Source organism: Lactuca saligna, chromosome 6 (genome assembly GCF_052625555.1).
Source record: "Lactuca saligna cultivar CGN05327 chromosome 6, ASM5262555v1, whole genome shotgun sequence".
In the NCBI taxonomy this organism is placed as follows: Eukaryota; Viridiplantae; Streptophyta; class Magnoliopsida; order Asterales; family Asteraceae; genus Lactuca; species Lactuca saligna.
In genome coordinates this window covers 83,524,567-83,545,110 of record NC_136422.1, presented here as the reverse complement: position 1 = coordinate 83,545,110, position 20,544 = coordinate 83,524,567, and the positions used below count along the sequence as shown (strand labels likewise).

Here is a 20,544-nt window from a genome sequence, read left to right as displayed (position 1 = left end):
TTGATTTAAAGTCCTTAATATGACACCCAATATGAAATATTAAGGCTGGGACCCAACAAACTATTTTATAACTTAGAAGAGGGATGCCGTAATCCAAGCTATAAAATATTTGAAGGTAGGCGAATGACGATTCACCAATTTCCACCATGAAAAACGAAATAATTTATTAGGTTTTAATTGGATTTGAAATTCCTAGATCTTTTGAGATTCATTGAACTTTTCAATGGCATGTTTCAATCTCGAGTGTGCCCTCTCAAATTTTGTGACTGGGATGCCGAGGATCACAAAACAAGGTGTGAATAACCATACCAATTCACTTGGTACCCTTAATATTATCACCTAATCAATGTGCCGGTTAACCACACACGCTCCATTGATCTATGACAAACATTAAGTCACCCTTTGTGGTCCTTACTAGTTCAAGTTAGTGTGCCGGTTAACCACACACGCTCCACCAACGACTTGGTAAGGTACAAAGTGTGAATTCCATGGGTTAGCACCAAATTCACATTTTTCCTAAAGTAACTAAGATTGGGAATTATTAAGATTTTAGTTACTTTAGTATTTATCATTAATACTTTTAATGAAGGGAGAATTTAAAGTCATTGTCCTACCCGTTCGGCTAACGACCCTCCACCAGTCAAGCAAGCGGTGGGTGAGAGTGGACACCCATTAAGTCACCATTTTATAGGCAACAACCTTATACCCACCTTATAGACCGGCTTCGTGAATGAGGCCTACTAATGGTAAAACGACTTATTCTTATACATATATATAATAATTAACCATTAATGTTATAAATAGTATAAGGGTGGAATTTTAACTATTAAAACTCTAAGGTTTGGATTAAAGTTTATTAAAGTGTGTGAAACTTTACAAATTCCAAAACTTGAGGGCAAGTTTTGTAACTTTGCAAAACTCTTCATTTCATAACTTATGAATTAAAGGTTCATAAAAATGAAGACTCTTCATTTTCATGTAACTTATGTGTTTTAAGTGTGTGTTAAATGAAAGTGACCTTTGGTAATCCATAACTTGAGGACAAATTATGGACTCCATTAAAACACACAAATGATAAAGAATTAATCCTAAACAATTCAGCAAATAATTCCTATCATTTTCTAAATTCATAAGAACATGAACATGATCATCAAAATTCAAGAAATATATGAACACATAAAATCATGGAATTTTGATATATGCTATTGTAAATGGATTAGAACAACCATTACACCAACTAAAATAAGTTTTATAACACCAAAACAGTTTAGGGTAATGTTTCTAGTCCATTTCCAGCAGCAAAAGTCGAGATTCTGCATTCTTTCGATCCTACTCGCCGAGTGCACGAACGGACTCGTCGAGTAGGTTGAAGTTTGCCTTGGACTCGGCGAGTCTAGCATGCAGACAGCAACGATTTCGACTTTTTTCACTATTTTGCATCAAGTATCAAACAAGCAAGCCTAGGCTCTGATACCACTGTTGGGTTTTGAGCAATCTAACACTTCCTAAGTGTGCATGCAACCCTAATAAACCTTGGATCTATTTTTATCTAAATACATGCAAAATAATAATTTTCCAAGGTTTATAACCTATCTAACATGGCATGGGGAACATTTCAACATAAAAGAGTTAGAAGAGATTACATACCTTTTGGTGTGTTGGGTTCTTAGGAGTTTGAGGGCCAAGCACCAATAGTGTGAATGCCTCAAATGGAATCACAAACACCACAAACTCTTGGAAAACTTTGAGAGAGTATATACACCTTGTATAAATCGGCCACACACATGCACACACACACTAGATCACTAGCTTTCTCTTAGGTTATCTTAGGCTTCATTTCATGCTCCATAAGCATGCTTATATAGTATGCATGGTTAGGGTGAAACCCTAATAACCCATGTCTTTTCCTTTTCCAAGGATCCATGGGTTAAAAGCTCCATGGATCATCCATGGACTTCCACATAAGCCTAGCCCATTAACAAATGAGTATTAGCCCACACTATATAAAACAAATAGCCCATAATTTAATTAGTATTCCTTTTAATCTCTAAATTAATCCATGATTAATTTAAGACTAAAACTAATTAAATAACGTAACTTCATATTAATATATTATAGCTCATAATATATTAATAAACATATGTGGATAACTCTCATAAAATTATCCATAATAGTTTGGATGAGATGCAACCCAAATGGACCATGCCGGTCGGGTCAAGTATATACCAAATAAGTTATGGACTTAGACACCTTATCCAACAGAAACTAGAGCACGAGCTCTGGAACCTGAAGATGAAAGGTTCCGACATTGCTGCATACACTTCCCGATTCGATGATCTCGCACTTCTCCAACTCCTACCAGTAAATATACTGGTAATCTTCCTCTGTGTGACAAGTGCAAATACCATCATCATCCTGGTCCCTACCGAGAACTATCCTGTACCAATTGTGGTAAGAAAGGGCACACAGTTCGATTCTGCAAAACTACTACCCAATCAGCCAACCAATCATCTGGAGCAGGTGTTAGCCAAGCCTGCTACAACTGTGGTGAAGTTGGAAACTTTAAAAGGAACTGTCCCAAGAAGTCGACTGCTAATCACACTGGAAGGATTCTAACCACAGGACGGGAGGAAGCAGTTACTGATCCCACTGTTGTTTCGGGTACATTCCTTCTCGACAACTCATATGTTAGTACTCTTTTCGATTCGGGTGCTGAAAGGAGTTTTGTTAGTCATGCATTCAAACATAATCTAAAATGTAATCCCCAACCACTAATTGAAACGTTTACCGTCGAGATGGATAATGGTGAGAAAGAAAGCACTAACGATGTATTCATAGGTTGTACTCTTACCCTAAACGACCACTCATTTCCTTTAGAACTCATGCTAGTTTCCATTAAGAGCTTTGATGTTATCATTGGCATGGATTGGTTGAGTCCCAATCGTGCTGATATTCTTTGTTATGAAAAAGCCATCCGTCTAAATCTTCCTTCGGATCAAACTCTTGTAATCTATGGCGATAAACCCAGTTCCAATCTTCGTATCATTTCTTGCATCAAAGCTCGAAAACTCCTTCGAAAGGAGTGCATTGCATTCTTAGCTCATGTGATCAACAAGAAACAAGAAGTTAGAAAACTCACGAACGTTCCCGAAGTCTGTAATTTTCCTGATGTGTTTCCCGAAGAGCTTCCAGGAATTCCTCCCGAACGCCAGGTCGAGTTCCGTATTGACCTAATTCCTGGAGCTACCCCCGTAGCAAACTCTCCGTATCAATTAGCTCTAGCAGAAATGCAGGAGTTATCCAGTCAACTCAATGAGTTTCTCAGTAAAGGATTCATTAGACCGAGTTCCTTACCCTGGGGAGCTCCGGTACTGTTTGTCAAGAAGAAAGATGGATCCTTTCGGATGTGTATTGACTAACGCGAGTTGAACAAGTTGACCGTTAAGAACCGATATCCTCTTCCGCGAATAGACGACCTCTTCGATCAACTCCAGGGAGCCAGTTATTTCTCAAAGATAGACCTACGGTCAGGGTACCATCAGTTACAAGTCCAGGAGAATGATGTTTCCAAAACAGCTTTTAGGACTCGGTATGGACACTACGAGTTCGTAGTGATGCCCTTCGGTCTAACCAATGCACTGGCTGTGTTCATGGACCTGATGAACCGGGTGTGCCGTCCCTTCTTAGACAAGATCTTCATTGTGTTCATTGATGACATCCTCGTCTACTCCCGAAGCGAAGAAGACCACAATAAACACTTGAGGTTAGTATTGGAGACACTTAGATCCGAAAAGCTATACGCGAAATTTTCCAAGTGTGAATTCTGGATACGGAAGGTAACTTTCCTCGGTCACGTGGTAAGCGAGGAGGGTATTCACGTAGATCCTTCCAATATTAAAGCGATAGAGAATTGGTCGGCACCAAAGATACCCACAGAAATTCGTCAATTCTTGGGTCTCGCCGGCTACTATCGAAGATTCATTCAGAACTTTTCCAAAGTCGCCAAACCTTTAACCACTCTAACATAGAAAGGTGTACCCTTTTGTTGGAGTGATAAACAAGAAACTGCATTCCAAACGTTGAAGAGAGCCTTATGCAGCGCGCCTGTTCTGTCCTTGCCCGAAGGGACAGAGGACTTCGTTGTCTACTGTGATGCGTCTAATCAAGGTTTAGGCTGTGTGCTCATGCAAAGAGGAAAGGTGATTGCCTATGCCTAAAGACAGCTGAAAGCACACGAGGTCAACTATACCACACATGACTTGGAACTAGGAGCTGTAGTCTTTGCATTGGAGATTTGGAGACATTATCTTTACGGAACCAAGTGCACGATTTTCACTGATCACAAGAGCCTGCAGCATATCTTTGATCAGAAAGACTTAAACATGAGGCAACGGCGATGGGTAGAATTACTCAGTGATTATGAGTGTGAAATCCGCTACCACCCCGGCAAGGCCAATGTGGTAGCAGATGCCCTTAGCCGAAAGGAAAGTGCAGACCACAAAGTGAAGAACCAGACGATGACCATCCATTCCAACTTACACATGCAAATCCGAGAAGCCCAGTTAACAGCCCTCAAACCCGAGAACATGTCGAATGAAACCTTGAGAGGAATGGAAAAGAAACTTGAGATCAGAGGTGACGGAGTTCACTGTTTCATGGATCGAATCTGGATTCCTAAGTCCCGAGGATTCAGGGAAATAGTCATGGAGGAAGTGCACAGAACCAAATACTCTGTTCACCCAGGTTCTGACAAGATGTACCTGGATCTCAAGAAACAATACTGGTGGCCAAGCATGAAAGTTGAGATAACTACATTCGTGGGCAAGTGTCTGACTTGCGCCAAAGTCAAAGTTGAACATCAGAAACCCTCAGGTTTGCTCCAACAGCCCGAAATCCCCGAATGGAAATGGGAGATGATTACCATGGACTTCATCACCAAACAGCCCAAGTGTTCTAGTGGGTACGATACCATTTGGGTAATTGTCGATCGTTTGACAAAATCCGCTCACTTCATTCCGATCAAAGAATCATACAAGATGGAAAGACTCGCGTGAATCTACATCCAGGAGGTAGTACGTCTACACGGTGTACCTGTATCCATTATCTCAGATCGAGATAGCAGGTTTACCTCCAGATTCTGGCAATCCCTTCAGAAAGCCCTTGGAACCAAACTAGATATGAGCACAGCATATCATACTCAGACCGATGGACAGAGTGAGACAACCATCCAAACCCTGGAAGACATGCTTAGGGAATGTGTCATTGACTTTGGAAAGTCGTGGGACACACATCTATCCTTGATCGAATTCTCATACAACAACAGTTACCACACCAGCATTAGGGCTGCTCCGTTTGAAGCCCTAACGGTCATAAGTGCAGATCCCCTATGTGTTGGGCCGAGGTGGGGGATACACAGTTAGCCAGGAGTCGAGTCCCCGATAGTGCTCTCACTGGTCCTGAAATCATCCGCGAAACCACTGAGAAAATCATTCAAATCCATAACCAACTGAAAGCCTCACGTGATCACCAAAAGAGTTGCGCTGATAATCGTCGGAAACCACTAGAATTCCAGGTTGGAGACCGTGTCCTATTGAAGGTCTCGCCCTGGAAAGGCATTGTACGCTTTGGTAAGCGTGGGAAACTTAATCCAAGGTACATTATACCCTTTGAGATCCTCTCCAGGATCGGTCCAGTTGCCTATAAACTTCACTTACCTCATGAACTCAGTAACATTCATCCTGTCTTCCATGTTTAAAATCTCAAAAAGTGCCTATCCGATGAAACCCTAACGATTCCCATGGACGAGATCGAGATCAATGAAAACCTCAACTTTGTGGAGGAACCGATCGAAATCATGGATCGAGATCAAAATCACGGATTGAGAAGTCAAACGTACAAAGCAAAGTCGCATACCGTTAGTGAAGGTTCGCTGGAATGCCAAGCGGGGACCGGAATTCACTCGGGAACGGGAAGATTCAATGAAACAGAAGTATCCACAACTCTTTCCAGATCCATCATTTGTATCTTGTCTTGTGTTTTAATCTTTGAATTTCGGGACGAAATTCCCTTTAACGGGGGGATAATGTAACAACCTGAAATTTCCGTATCATTTCTTGTAACTCTTTCGTAGTACAATTCACGCAACCAATCGTCGTTTCCAAATTCGATTTCCGATCTTCCGTTTAATTAAGTCATTAACTGGTACGTATTTAAAATGACTTAATGGGTGTCTTAATACATTTAGAAATCATTTTAACACCCAACTTTAGTGATCGGAATATTTCTAGAAATTACCGTATCGGGTTACGACAACTCAATCGGGTACGACAAAAAGTCTCATCTAACGCCGGTATCGGGTAGAATTCCACCGTGTCCAAAACTTAGACACTATATAAAGTGTTTTAGGACTCCATTTGAAGCCTTTGGCCATTTTCTCATAAAACTCTCCCAACCTCTCTCCTCATCCACAATCAAAGGTCCAAAACAAAGATTTAAGGCTTCCAATCAAAGAGGTAACACCCCTAACTTGTTATTCAACCTCTTTAGCCTTCAAATTGATGTTTAAATTAAGTTATGGGACCAACAACATGACTTTACGGCCAAGGATCATGCTTGGGCCGTAAACTCCTCAAAATGGGGTTTTTGAGCCAAATTACCCTTCCAAATCATAGTGGGGACTTAGATATGACCTTAAGGCTTGCTAATTGGGACTTGAAACACATTAAACATGAATTATACGGGACAAAAGAGAGTTTACGGCCAAGGCTCCTTCTTGGGCCGTAAACTCCTCTAAAATTAGGATTAAGTGCCTTAAAACATGTCAAAATGATTTGAAACTCAACCAATGGCCTTGTGGTAAAATCTAGATGCATCTAAAAATAGTTTAAGGGTTAGTAACACATCAAAAATACCACTTATAAGGGTTTACGGCCTAGGAACATACCCTTGGCCGTAAACTCATAAAACCTTGTTAAATGAAGCATCAAATTCACTCTAATGGCTTGCATAAATTTCTAGAATCACATGTGATTGTTTAAGCATCAAAAACTAAATTTTCATGAGTATAGGAGAGTTTACGGCCATAGAACATGCCTCTAGGCCGTAAACTCCTAAAAGTATGTTTAATGGTGTTCTAAATTCATAACAAGGCTTGGAAAATTAACTAGAATCACATGTGATTGTCCTTTGTAGCTTAAAACCATTTTTTCTTGGCCATGGGTGAGTTTACGGCCGTAAACTCCAAGTGTGTGGCCATAAAATCCCTTTTAAATGATATAATTCCTTTCAATCCATTCCAAGGCATTTTAGAAATCCATTCCAACAATCCCCATGTCCATTTAAGCCATTAAACATTTAAAATCACACCAACATGAGTTTACGGCTGTAAACTCATGTGTGGGTGTGTTATGTGGCTGTAAACTCCTTAAAATGTTTACTCTTGGGGAGTAAACTCAAGTCCCAAGTCCCTATTTCCATTACACGTCCGAAGATGTCACCCGGGTCACTCCAAACGCTCGTTTTGAGGTGTTTAACCTCATTGGAGTATAATGTTCCATATGATTAGTGAATGTATCCCTAATTGAATATATATGGACATTATTTCATTTTACATAGGGACATCGCGAGTAATCAAACACCGAACCAACGTTTAGTATCCAAAACCGACGCATTTCCGAGTCCGGTGAGTTCATACCCCTACCCTTTTTCACTGTTTTCAAGGGGGGGAACACAAGCAAAGTACAAGGGAATTCTTGTACTCAAAACATGTTTTCAAAAGTGTGTTTCATATTTCATATGCTTTTATTACTGATTACCACAACTAATAACCATTTGAACATGCAGATCACGTAACATATATTTGTGAAATAGGTCTTTAAACTGTTATGTTTTACATATATTTCACAAATGGTTTTCCACATTTTATCAGTTAAAAGCATGACATTAGACATTTGAATATAATACCTGTACACTGTATTGTCCTCGGTAACACTCCACACATATACGCGAGTGGAGGACTATCATATTATTACTAGTAAATTTGTTAATCTTATATGATTGGAGACACGTCCTCGGCGAACACTCCACAGAGATACGCGAGTGGAGGACTACACCCGTAACCAGAATCTCTGGTATTTAGAGAGCATGACTTGAGTGTATAGATCTATACGGGGCGGACTACCCCACACCTGGCTGCTAGCTACAGCCGAACCGAAATGGTTCAAGGGTGACGAAAGTCATAAGTATGTGGACTACTTTATGCCACATGTGGACTACTTACTGCCACAGGTTTTAGTCTATCGTATCGTTATGGAACTCGCAATTAGGATAACAAAAATTTACTTATAGTAATAATGAACCATCTTTTACATCTTTTACATATGGTAACTAACATTCAGGAAAGTATGGGACTTTACAAGGGAAAACATGGAACCTAACTACATTTACATCCTTTACATCATTCACATTGGAAACCAATATGCAGGAAAGCATGGGGCCTTTCTGGGTAATACTTACATAACTAGAAAGAGTAACAAACTAGATAACATTACATCTTTTACAATTGATAATATACAATAAGGAAAGTATGGGACTTTCCTGGGAATACATGATAAGTAAACAGAACAGTTTAACAAGTCGGATAACCAAACTATACATTTTCACATAAGTAGACATGTTTTCAGTGTACAAACTTACTATACTTCACATTTGTGAAACAACAACCAACTTTTAAGAAAATACAGGATTTTCTTGGTATACATAACATATCCGAAACAGAAAGGAAACTTGAAACATTTTCACAAACAAAAGCCACTTATGAACTCAACAGCTTTATGCTGATTTTTAAACCGCTTGTGTTCTCAGGTCAGCGTTAGAACAGGTACCCGAAGATCCCTTTTGATCAAAAGACGGAGTACATGAAGACTCGTTTCATTTTGTTTATATATACTACGTATCACAACTGTACAAACTTTACTTTTGAAACAACCATAAAATTTTCCTTATGTAATGTACTAGTTGTTTTACTTTACTTACTATGTGCATTGGATTTGATACTCAACGTGGAGTCAACCCCAGAAATGTTTCCGCCTTCAGTTTTCGGGGTGTGATAGCCGACTTTAACATACAAGATTGGCATGGTGAATTGAGTCATTTAGTGGTAAATGGTTAAGCAACTTACTTGTCTATGTAAGGTAGAATGCTTAATTGAACAAGAAATACACCCATAGTATCGTATGAGAAGAGATGTTGTAGTTAGAAATGACAGAAAACCAAGTTGAAGCTAGTAGAGCTTGCTGAGATGCAGCTATGATGTAGACTTTTTAGGATAGACTCCTATGAAGTAGACTTAGACTTACTCATATACAAGAATAACGATTTCAAGGAAGAATAATGAAATGAACAAATGTGCATGATGGTTTGCATGAGTTAGAAGATGATGTAGGTAGTAGAATACCGTTTGTCTCCATGCTGCTAGAGTAAATTTTGGAGTAGTGTGTCTTGTAGAGTAGACACTACTCGAGAAAGAATTTATATGAAGAAATGGAAGTAAAATTTCTATCGACCTATGGAAAAGTATTAGGATATATTAAAGCGAGCATATGCATCTGAAGAATCCTAGAAGGCGAGTATACGTAATCCAATATATGTTTGATAGAAACGTGAAAACCCTAGTTGAGTCTAGGAGAAACTGTTGTATGTATTTGTTTAAACACATTCATGTATGATAAGTTGCTTTGTAAAAAATTTTGAATGGTGACCTGGGAACTGCGAGACAATACTTGCCACGAGTATGAGTAGGTGTGAATAGTAGTAGAGGCCTATACTACTGGAAGCATAGGAGTTACACTTGGATGAAGAAAAGTCACAAGGTTACCAAGAAGCTAGTAAATGATTCCATTTTATTCATGTGTGTCGTTACCTTCGATTCGGTAATGACTAAGAAGATAAGTATTGTTCAACTTTTAATGTCATAAGGAATTGAGTCCGATTAGTATAAATCTGCGAAAGGAGTTGATTGATTTAGAGAACCATGTCTTATATAGTGACGAAACTTCAATAGGGATACAGAAGAAGTAAATGGTTGAGGTAGTCGATAGAAATATAACAATCTTCATTATAGAATTAAGCAAACATTAGCCAGAGATGTGACTTGCTATGTGGTGTTACAGGCCACAAGAAATGTTTCCTCCCTACTCTTACTAGTCAAATGGCGGGGAGTCATCTTTCCGTTCAACAATCAAAGAGTACTCCAACTAAAAAGGAAGAGGTGCCAAAAGCTAAAAGATGTGTATATCCGAAAGCATGGATTAGAGATACGTGGTGCTATTTTTTCTATTCTAAAGCATCCAAGTGTTGATTAAACTCCTTTTGTTTTCTCTATTCTATCAACTCGATTTATTCGATCTGATTCTAATACAAGAGTTTGGTTCGTTATGTGTCTTGTGCGAAATAAAATCAAAGATCATTCCAGTTGATGATATAGCAAAAGTAAAGACCTTAGGAGAATTGAGTTTTCACTCAAAGATTAGGATTGAATGTTCAATAGAGAATGAAGAGTGGGTGTAAGTTAGAACACCGCTAGTAACTAAGAAGTTTGAAGAATTTAACAATCGTCTGGCAAATCAAAAGTTAAATATCGTACATTTTAGATTACCACAAAGGAAGTAAGTTAAGACTCGAATGTTGTGACTAGTAATTTTGTCGTAAACTCTAGATCTGCTCACATCTTATTTGATTTCAATGCTTAGATTCTTTCGTGCCTTATAAATTCACAAATTCTTTTCAAAATTATTTGTTACGCAATTGTATAATCATTTCATATAAATGACATAGGAAGTATATCATTACTTGCTGATAAAATCTATAAAGATAGTACCATAGGAATTGAAAGTTATAATCTTCTTGCTAACCTAATTTCTATCTCCTTGTCTGATCTTTGATATTATTCTCGGCATATATTGGTTATCAAAGAACCACGCAGAACTCTTGTGCTATGAAAAGATACTCCAATAGAGAAATACGCGCAAGTATACTTGGATGGAATTGTGGCAAGACATGGTGCGCCACTAAAGATTATTTCCGATTGTGATACTCGTTTCACTTCTCACTTTTGATCGAGAATGAAGCATGAATTAGGATCTCGAGTTGTTCTTAGTACAGCTTATCATCCTCAGACAAATGGTCAGAAAAAGAGAGCAATCCAAACAATAGAAGATATACTGAAGGTATATGAAGTACTGTATGAGCATAAGTGTTACACTCAAATATGTTGGTGTAACGTAAGACAGAAAATCTTGGGAGCCTCTGAAATGTTTCAAGACTTCATTGATAAGATACAAATTGTCCGAGAAAGAATGAAAGCGGCCCAGGATCGACATAGGTACTATGCTGGAAAGAGAAGATGACCCGAAGAATTCCGGGTGGATGATTTAGTAATACTGAAGGTATTTCAAAGAAAGGCATTATGCGACTTTGGAAGAAAGAACGATTGGTAACCAAGCAAACTGCTTGGAATTGCTTGAAGATTTGATAGATATTCATGAAGTATTTCATATGAGCTATCAGCACAAATGCTTGAGCAACAATGATGAGACATTTCTAATATATGATGTGAAACTGGATAATGAAATAAGAATGAGATAGGAGCGAAATATCATCATTTGTTTAATCGTTGTAATTTCAGGGACGAAATCCTCAAAAGGAGGAGGTATTTGTAACATACACGTTCTAAAATTGTGTATTGTTATTATTAAAAGTGAATAAAATTGAGTGTTGAGTTCTAACAAATAGTTTTTACTAGAAATGAAGTAAAACTATGTTTAGAATCACTGATAAAATATTGGAAGTCTTATGAGATTCCAATTAATAGCCAGATAATGAAAATTTAGTGAAAATATAAAATTTGAAATAAGTAAAATTTTATTATTGAAAGTTTTAGATAATCTCGTTAGAAACATTTAGGCGAAAACCTCGTCGAAATCCGAGTTATAACGAATAAGTTATGACCAATCGAAGATCCGCGACAAAACCGGCACGGCACCAAAGGACGTAAAAAGTGAGTTTTTGACAAACTCTTTTTAGCCTTAGTGATCTAAATTAAAGTCGTAGTATTCGTTAAAGCGAGAAGTCCGATAAAAAGAACGCCAAAATCTGACTTCGTATGAGGAAGTTATGATTTTTCGAAGTTTCAGCGTAGCAGTAGACAGCTAAAAACTCGAATTTTAGATCGAGTGATTTTTAGCCGACACAACCTAAACGAGAATAATTTTAGCTACGCGTGCATATAAAGAACGTCAAAAACGGAGTTCATATGCGAAAGTTATGAATTTCAGAAGATTTTGGCTCAAAATCTGAGAATTTCGGATAAACTCGCATGGATAAGCCTTATCCGGAACCGGCCACGTCACCTGATGCGCTGTGCGTCTGAACGCCCGACGCGCGCTGCCTTCTATTTGGACCGAGGCCGAATCCTATCCCCGTCTGACACGCCTCGCTCCGTGTCACGTCCGAGCTCCACACAGATAGCCCTTCGCATGCGCATCGCGTGTCCCTCCTCCCTCGCTGCCACCTGCCTCGCTGACTCACGTTTCTTGGCCGACCTTTGCATCTGCTGCCACGTGCTGCCTTCTCAGCCCTCGGATCCAAGCCCCTCGCCCTAAAAATAGAAGTCTGCGAGATCTACCGAGTAATTTTAGAAAATTGCCATTTTTGGCCCCTTTTTCCATATTTTCTTCATTTTGACTTTCCCCGAAGCCCCTGTATTAATTTTAGCACCCGAAACACGTCCCGAAGCTCCCAAATAGCCCGAAATTTTTATCTTTTTGGTTTTGAAGCTCTACATTCACAGAGCCTAGTTTTCAATTAAGCCCCCGGTTTTCAACATAGAAAGTCATATTTAAAGTCGAAGTGCTGCCCAAATTACTATTTTGACCCTCGGTTAATTCAAGGTGAGTTCAATATATAGGAACAATTGTATGTTATGTGTTATATGTGCTACGTGCTTTTCAGTGTTATTATTCCGAGTTATTTTCCCGTGTTATTTTATTCGCGATTTTTATAGCAAATGTAATACCTTTGACCGTGTGTTCAGTGAAAAGACTTAGATTCACATTGGTACTGGTATGTAGCCTCTGACCATGTAGAGCATGTCTCCGTAAGAGAATGACTTATGTTCCATGGCATTGGCAAATGGTTAGACAGGACTATAAGCCTAAAATCTAACAAGATGTTAATCAGAAATTGTATGTCTTCTATGCCATTTGGGCCAAAGTGTTATTGATGTATATCAAGCATTGAAAAGTATATCTTAGAATAAAGTCTTTGATTTATATGTATGCTTGTCACATGATTTCACATATGTCTTTGTTTTTCCTTTTTGCTTCAACCATATTGATGTATATATATGGCATAACATTATATTGTATCTATTATTGAACTCACTAAGCGTCACCGCTTACACTATCAATGTTTAACAATTGCAGGTGATAAGTAACTTGTATGATCGCATACTGTTGAAAGATTTAGAATAGTTTGTAATAGTACTTTTGTACTCCAGTTTATGTTGGTATAAATTACAATATCCTGGGTAGTTATGTAGTATATAACACTTTGTAATACTCGGTTTGTACCCAGTAGTTTGTAATCTATTTATCAATGCAAAATATTGCTTTTATGAATATGAAAGTAGCATGTTTTAGAGAAATAATTGAAACGACCCAAAATACGACCCAAAAATTTCTTTAAAAACATTACTAAAATCATATTTATAAAAACTGTATCATAAGTCATAACATAAATTCTCGAGTATTAATTCAAAACATAATATCATTATCAGAGTCAAACATTCCCAGGCTATCTGACTATGGTGTGTGCACTGCAATCTTCCTGAGCTCCTCTTTTGAAAACTGAGTACCTGAAACCAAAACTGAAAACCGTAAGCACGAAGCTTAGTGAGCTCCCCCAATCTAACACATACCTTCCAATAACATATAAAGCACATACTGGGCCTTGGCCACTGCTTCGGACCGATTTCCGGACTAACTGGGGCCTTGCCCCCTACATCGGACCGAAGTCCGGAAACTGACTGGGACCTTGTCCCCTGCATCGGACCGAAGTCCGGACTAACTGGGGCGTTGCCCCCTGCATCGGACCGAAGTCCGGAGACTGACTGGGACCTTGTCCCCTGCATCGGACCAAAGTCCGGACTAACTGGGGACTTGCCCCCTACATCAGACCGAAGTCCGGAAACTGAATGAACATAGCATAGCATAACATATCAACTAGCATGAACACATATACTGCATACTACATCGGGCCGTAGCCCGGAACACATAACACATAGCACATAACACATAAATCCTGTATGAGCCACGAAGGCATCAAACATACTAACTACTGCATCGAATCGAAGTCCGGAAACTACTGCTAACTGAACGGGCCGGCATTGTGGCCTTAGACCCGTCCCTACTGGAAGGAAACTCACCTGATGCTGTTGAACTGCTGCTGCTAATCCTTTTGACTGCTACCTGACCTCTGACTTCGACTGCTGCTCCACTAGCTCCTCGAGCTACCAATATCAATATAACACTTAGTCCAACTGACCTCCAAAGGTCACTAGGTCAATTCTGGTCAAGGTCAAAATCCTGGTCAAAGTTAACCTTCCGGGTCAACCCTACTCGCCGAGTCTACCTACTGACTCGTCGAGTTCATATGCTCAGGGTCTTTCTTATTCGCGACTTGACTCGCCGAGTCAGTCCATGACTCGTCGAGTCCAACTAGTTCCAAGTCCTGTCCTGTCCAACTCGCTGAGTCACCACCCGACTCACTGATTCGAGCCCCAACTCAAAGGGTTTAGGGTTTCGTGATCTGACTCTCCGAGTCCTAGACAATCTTCAACCAACTCGTCGAGTTGCTCATCCAACTCGCCGAGTCCATGCCTAACTTCATCCGACTCGACGAGTTGTTCATCCTACTCGTCGAGTTCCTCCTCATCTTCAAGCTACCCGCCGAGTCCACTCGAAGGACTCGCCGAGTCTATCCAGTCCTCAATCCATGCAGTGGCTTTTCGAGCCAAACAAAGTTTCCAACTCATAGATCCATACTTCTAGGGACTATCCCCCACGTAAAGTGGCAAACTTTACGTGTAGATTAAGAGATCTAGGCTCAAAACACCCTAAACTAGGGTTTATGGCAAACATACTTCTTCAACATACCAAGGGCTGATACTTTAGGGGATTCAAGACCAAAACAAACATGGATCTGAGGTAGCAACCTCAGATCTGAACCTCCAACTCGGATTGGTTACATATCATACCAACAATGACCAAGACTCACATATAAGAATAGATCTAGGTGCAAAGGGAGTCCAAGCAACAGCTTATTACCTCCAACTGGTCTGAAATGTCTTCTCAATCTCGGATCTACAGTCCCTTTTTGCACCTCCAAGGCTTTTCTTCCTTCTCCAAGCTTTAGTGCACTCTACAAGGCAAGATCTAGCTCAAAAACAGATATGGCGGCTAGGGTTTGGTGTTCTGGGGTAGAGAGGCAGTAAAGGAACCCTAGGAAAGAGAATGAGACGCTTAAATAGGCTCCAAGTCCCGGATTTAGGGTTTTTCCTCGCTCAGACCCAACTCGTCGAGTCTCCTTGGCTGACTCGCCGAGTCGGTCGCTTACACCACAACCCGGATCCCGCTCGGACTCGCCGAGTCCCTCCATGGACTCGCCGAGTCTCCCCTTAAACTTGAGGTTTTTCTTTCTTTTCTTGGCTTTCCAAACTTTGGGGTGTTACAACTCTACCCCACATAAACTAAACTTCGTCCTTGAAGTTTGCTATGACCAACTGCCTGCAAACTGCCTCCAACTCTTTGTCTAGGAAATCTAACACCCTATTTTTCCTTCACTCCAGCCATTCACAATGCCGATCACTACCGTTGGTACCTACTGAATCCTTTTCTTTTCAATAATTTCCTCAACGTTACTTCCTCCGACTGAAAATCCTGTTGCCTCTCATCTGCCTACTGGATGCACTAAGACTACCCTTGTTCAACTATTCTACCAATATCTGAGTTACCGAACTCCCACCGGTCACTACACTCCATCGCAATCTCCTAGCCGCTCCCAGCGACTCCTAAAGATACCTCGACTGTCTATAACTCTTCTATCCATTCTGCCATCCATACTGAATCGATACTGCTGGAACCAGCTTGCTTATCTCTCACCTGATTACTCAACTCCTACTAACTCGAGCCTTTCATCCTAAAGAAAAGCTACCTGCCTAGCTATCCTTACATATCACTTATACTCGGCCGAAGGCTCAACTGATCCTGCTGAGAGAGACTTGCCATTTCCAAATCAACCAACTATACCGCCGAAGGCTCAACGCAAATACTAATATTGATCATGCATGAAACTCTAAACTGCCTGAAACACTAAACTGACTGAAACACTGAATTCCGACTCAAACGCAGAATTAAAGGACTCCTCACTTAGTCGCTTCCACGACTTCTGAATGAAATCTTCTTTGGAACTAGTTTCCACTAGTTATCCTGTCGTTGTGGCTCTAACAACCTTCCGATCCAACCGATCGGGTCCATACATCACATCCTGACATCATCCATTCCATGGCTAACAACATGATGGTTCCCAGACTGACGGTAGCCCTTAACATACCCGAACCCCAACGGTCCACTGCTACTCTGATCTCATAACTGATGTGACGATCTATAGCCAAAATTTGCTGACTTAGCCATAACTGAACCATTTGGGAAATCCGAATCTAACCTGTGGATTCCCATATTCCCACTGCTGCACCCGAATGGGTGGGAATTACTACGTTCCCGCGTTCAACAACGCGCTCATGTTGTTACCAATCTGATAAAAGCCACGGCTACACCCGCGGACTCACAACTCTCAAATACTATCTGGCTGCTAATGAACGCTACGGCTACCCCCTGCAGACTTACAACACTACTACTACTATCTGACTACTAGTGAATGCTACGGCTACCCCCGCAGACTTACAACACTCTACTACTATCTGACTCCTAGTGAATGCTACGGCTACCCCCGCAGACTTACAACACTCTACTACTATCTGACTGCTAATGAATGCTACGGCTACCCCCGCAGACTTACAACACTCTACTACTATCCCGAGGACATCCTAACTATCCCTAGTCCCGCTCGTGAATCCTCATTCTGATTTCTCAAAACCAGCTCTCAGTCTTTGAATTATTGCATCATCCTCGACATCCTATATCCTTGAATGCTCAGCGCTTCGTTGAGGAACTCTTTGGCTTGGTTCCTGAACCAACCATCTACTAATCCAGATATAAGAAGCTATTGTTGGGAAGTTTCCAAATTCCCAACTCCTGAATCCACATAATCTTGCATGCTGACTCTGCCACTGGCTACTAATACGAAGACATCTCCTGCTAACCGTTTCTCCGGATCCTCATTCCGACTCACTTGAGCCTCTACACGTGGTCCTCAAATCCTGGATTCCCAACCAGCTTCTAACCATCTCGATTCCATGAACTAACTACTGGGAAAAGTTCTCGAACTCCCAATTCTGAACTTCTCAATCCATCCATCACTGTGCTACTACCACTTCTTCTCAGAGGCCGCGCACTCATTCTGGGTCTACGTGACGCTTATCCATGTATACCTGGAGGGTTCTCCTCCACTTCGATCCTGCTTACCCCTTTCTGCTTCACATACAAAAGAGATCCTGACCTTTACTACCATTCCAAAACATGTACTGGGGAACCCAAGCCCGCCAGGTAGGAATTTAACCAATCCATCCCAAACACAAACCACTCCGAAATAGCGAAACAAACCAAATCTCTCCCAACCATGCTACAGTTACTGCATCCTCTGAAACCTTCTCCATAAGAGCACATCCCCTAACTACCAACCAATTATCCGAGGTATGCAAATGGCATATAACATAATCACAAGCAAGCCACTCCATAACACAACACTTATACCACAATTGATGCAGAACCATAACAATATAATCATAACATAAGCTGACAGAAAAAAAAAACAAAGTTACATACCTCCATTACTCAGTGCTTCTCGAATCCCTGCTGAAATCTACCGGAGAAACTCGGCTCCAAGCAGTAGGCACCCTTGCCCGGCCTCGACAACCACTGACGGTACTTAAAGTCCCAAGGGCAGGAGCTGGCGCCTGCCCTGCTGAATACAAACTCGGACAGTTGGCCTTCTTGTGGCCCCTCTGACTGCAATGGAATCATATCGGATCAAGTCCTTGGGCGATGGTAATAATGCAATCCCTGCTAAAATGGCCAATCTGGCCGCACTTGAAACATCCGGCATCGCCACCACTCCTACGCCTGCACACACCCATGTGCGTCCTTCCGCACTTCCCGCATCGACTGCGGCTCTGGTAGTTCCTCGTCCTCAAATCCGAACCCTTGGGCCTCTTACCCGAACCTGTGGCTACCTGAGTCTCATCCATTTTCCTATTCCTTTCCGACCCCCTGCCCGACTCTTGCTCCTGCGTTACCACAACGGCAACGCCTGCCGACTGAACAGCAGCTGTCTGATCCTGGAGCCTCGCTATCAATCTATCAGTGGTCCTCACAACCATGTCGGGCAGATCCTCATGAATGGCTCGCGAAACTTCCTCAACTATCCAATCATGCAAAGGTCTCTCTTGGAGACAGAATGCCCCATTCAGCCCTGCCCCCTGATGGCAGGAACTAGAAATGGGATCTCCCTCCCTGATGGATCCCTGAACTCCATAAGATTCGGGACCTAGACGAGCCCCAATCTGTCCTGAAACTATCCCGGCCTTAAAGGCCTCAAGATGATTGTCCATGAGCTCCACAATGGCCTCTCTAACTGAACCGAAGATCACTGGAGTCTGATCAATGATGTTGCGCATAATCTCTGTGGAAATGAAATCCCTCATCTGATCATCAAGCTTCCCGGCTCTAAAGCCCGAGCCAGACCCCTCCCCTGCACCTGAACTACCAACTGATATCTTGCGCAACGTCACCATGCTGAAAATATAATAATTCCTGATCAATTTACACACTACTGCTGAGGGATCTTTCACACACTCTACTAGTTCCTTGGTTTTGCCTCGGCCCCTCTTGAATCGAGTACGGATCCTCTGCTTTTAATAGTATGGGCCCCTACTACCTTCCACATCTACCTGTACTTTCCTCAAGAGTTACCTCAACTCCACCAAGTCCCCTTTACTCTTCTAATGATCTCTGCTACTCTTATCCTAGGCTTACCCTAGGGAACCTCTGACTCTACTCAAACAGTCCTCAGCTGCTGAAGGTCTAATTGTAATGCCAATTAGCCACCACCTGAATACCATCACATGTAATGAGACTCGGATAATCCTTCGAGTAAAAGTCTCGTCCCTACAACGGTTGGACTCAGACGAGAGTTGCGCAGTAGGGCCAAATCCAGCACTCTAAGATTATCCAACCCTGATCACATGTGATGTGACGTATTCACCTAATGGCTAACTCCCATCACTCAGAGTCCCACAAAGCACAAAGCAAGCAACATTCGGATAAAGGAAACATACTCAGGCAAAACAATTCTCATAACAAGAAGCTGCACTAGCATACAATGCTAAGCTCATGCTATCAGGCATAACCTACACAGGCTATCCTACTACTGTCTACTCAATACTAGCATGCAATTCTTATCAAGTTGAAACACATAAAACAGGCACATAAGGCATTATCCTAGATCCTTAGTCCTATTCTAGCATGATGTTCTACTGAAGCTGAAACTGAAACTGAAACTGAACTGAAACTGAAGCTGATATTGATAATCATAACATAACTTGTATGGGTAAATTGGGAGTACTTACTTGAGCTCGGCAGATTGCATGCACCACACCCTTTTTTTTTCTTTTCAAAGTTCCTTCTTTCTGAATTCTTTTTACTTTTCTAAAACCGTTTTCTTTCTCAAAACTCTCTTTTTACAAAACCGTCTTTTCATTTTTGAAAATCTTTATACCAATCCCTTAGTTTGAGTCCAGACACGCTTGAGAGCATGTCCAAATCCCTCAAACCAAGGCTTTGATACCATTTGTAACACCCCCCTTTGGAACGTATCACAATATTGTCCGCTTTGGGCAACTCGGCACGAGGACTTCCCAGGGGGTCACCCATCCCAGTACTACTCCCGCCCGAGCATGCTTAACTGCAGAGTTCTTATGGGATCTGCTGCCCTCACGGCTTTAAAACGCGTTGTGACAAGGAAAGTATCCACACCCCTAATAAGGAGATGCTTTGTTCTCCTTCCAAGCCAATGTGGGATCAGATCTAACCCACTTTCACACCCCCCCCCCCCCCATTATAGGGTTCAACGTCCCCATCGAACACATCGACCCGTGCCCTGGCTCTGATACCAACTTGAAACGACCCAAAATACGACCCAGAAATTTCTTTAAAAACATTACTAAAATCATATTTATAAAAACTGTATCATAATTCATAACATAAATTCTAGAGTATTAATTCAAAACATAATATCATTATCAGAGTCAAA

General features: G+C 41.1%; 1 pseudogene; it reads right to left on the bottom strand.

Annotated features, from left to right (window-relative positions):
• Positions 1-20,128: 20,128 nt before the first annotated feature.
• LOC145003515 (5S ribosomal RNA) lies at positions 20,129-20,246 on the bottom strand (annotated as a pseudogene).
• Between the last annotated feature and the right edge of the window lie 298 nt (positions 20,247-20,544).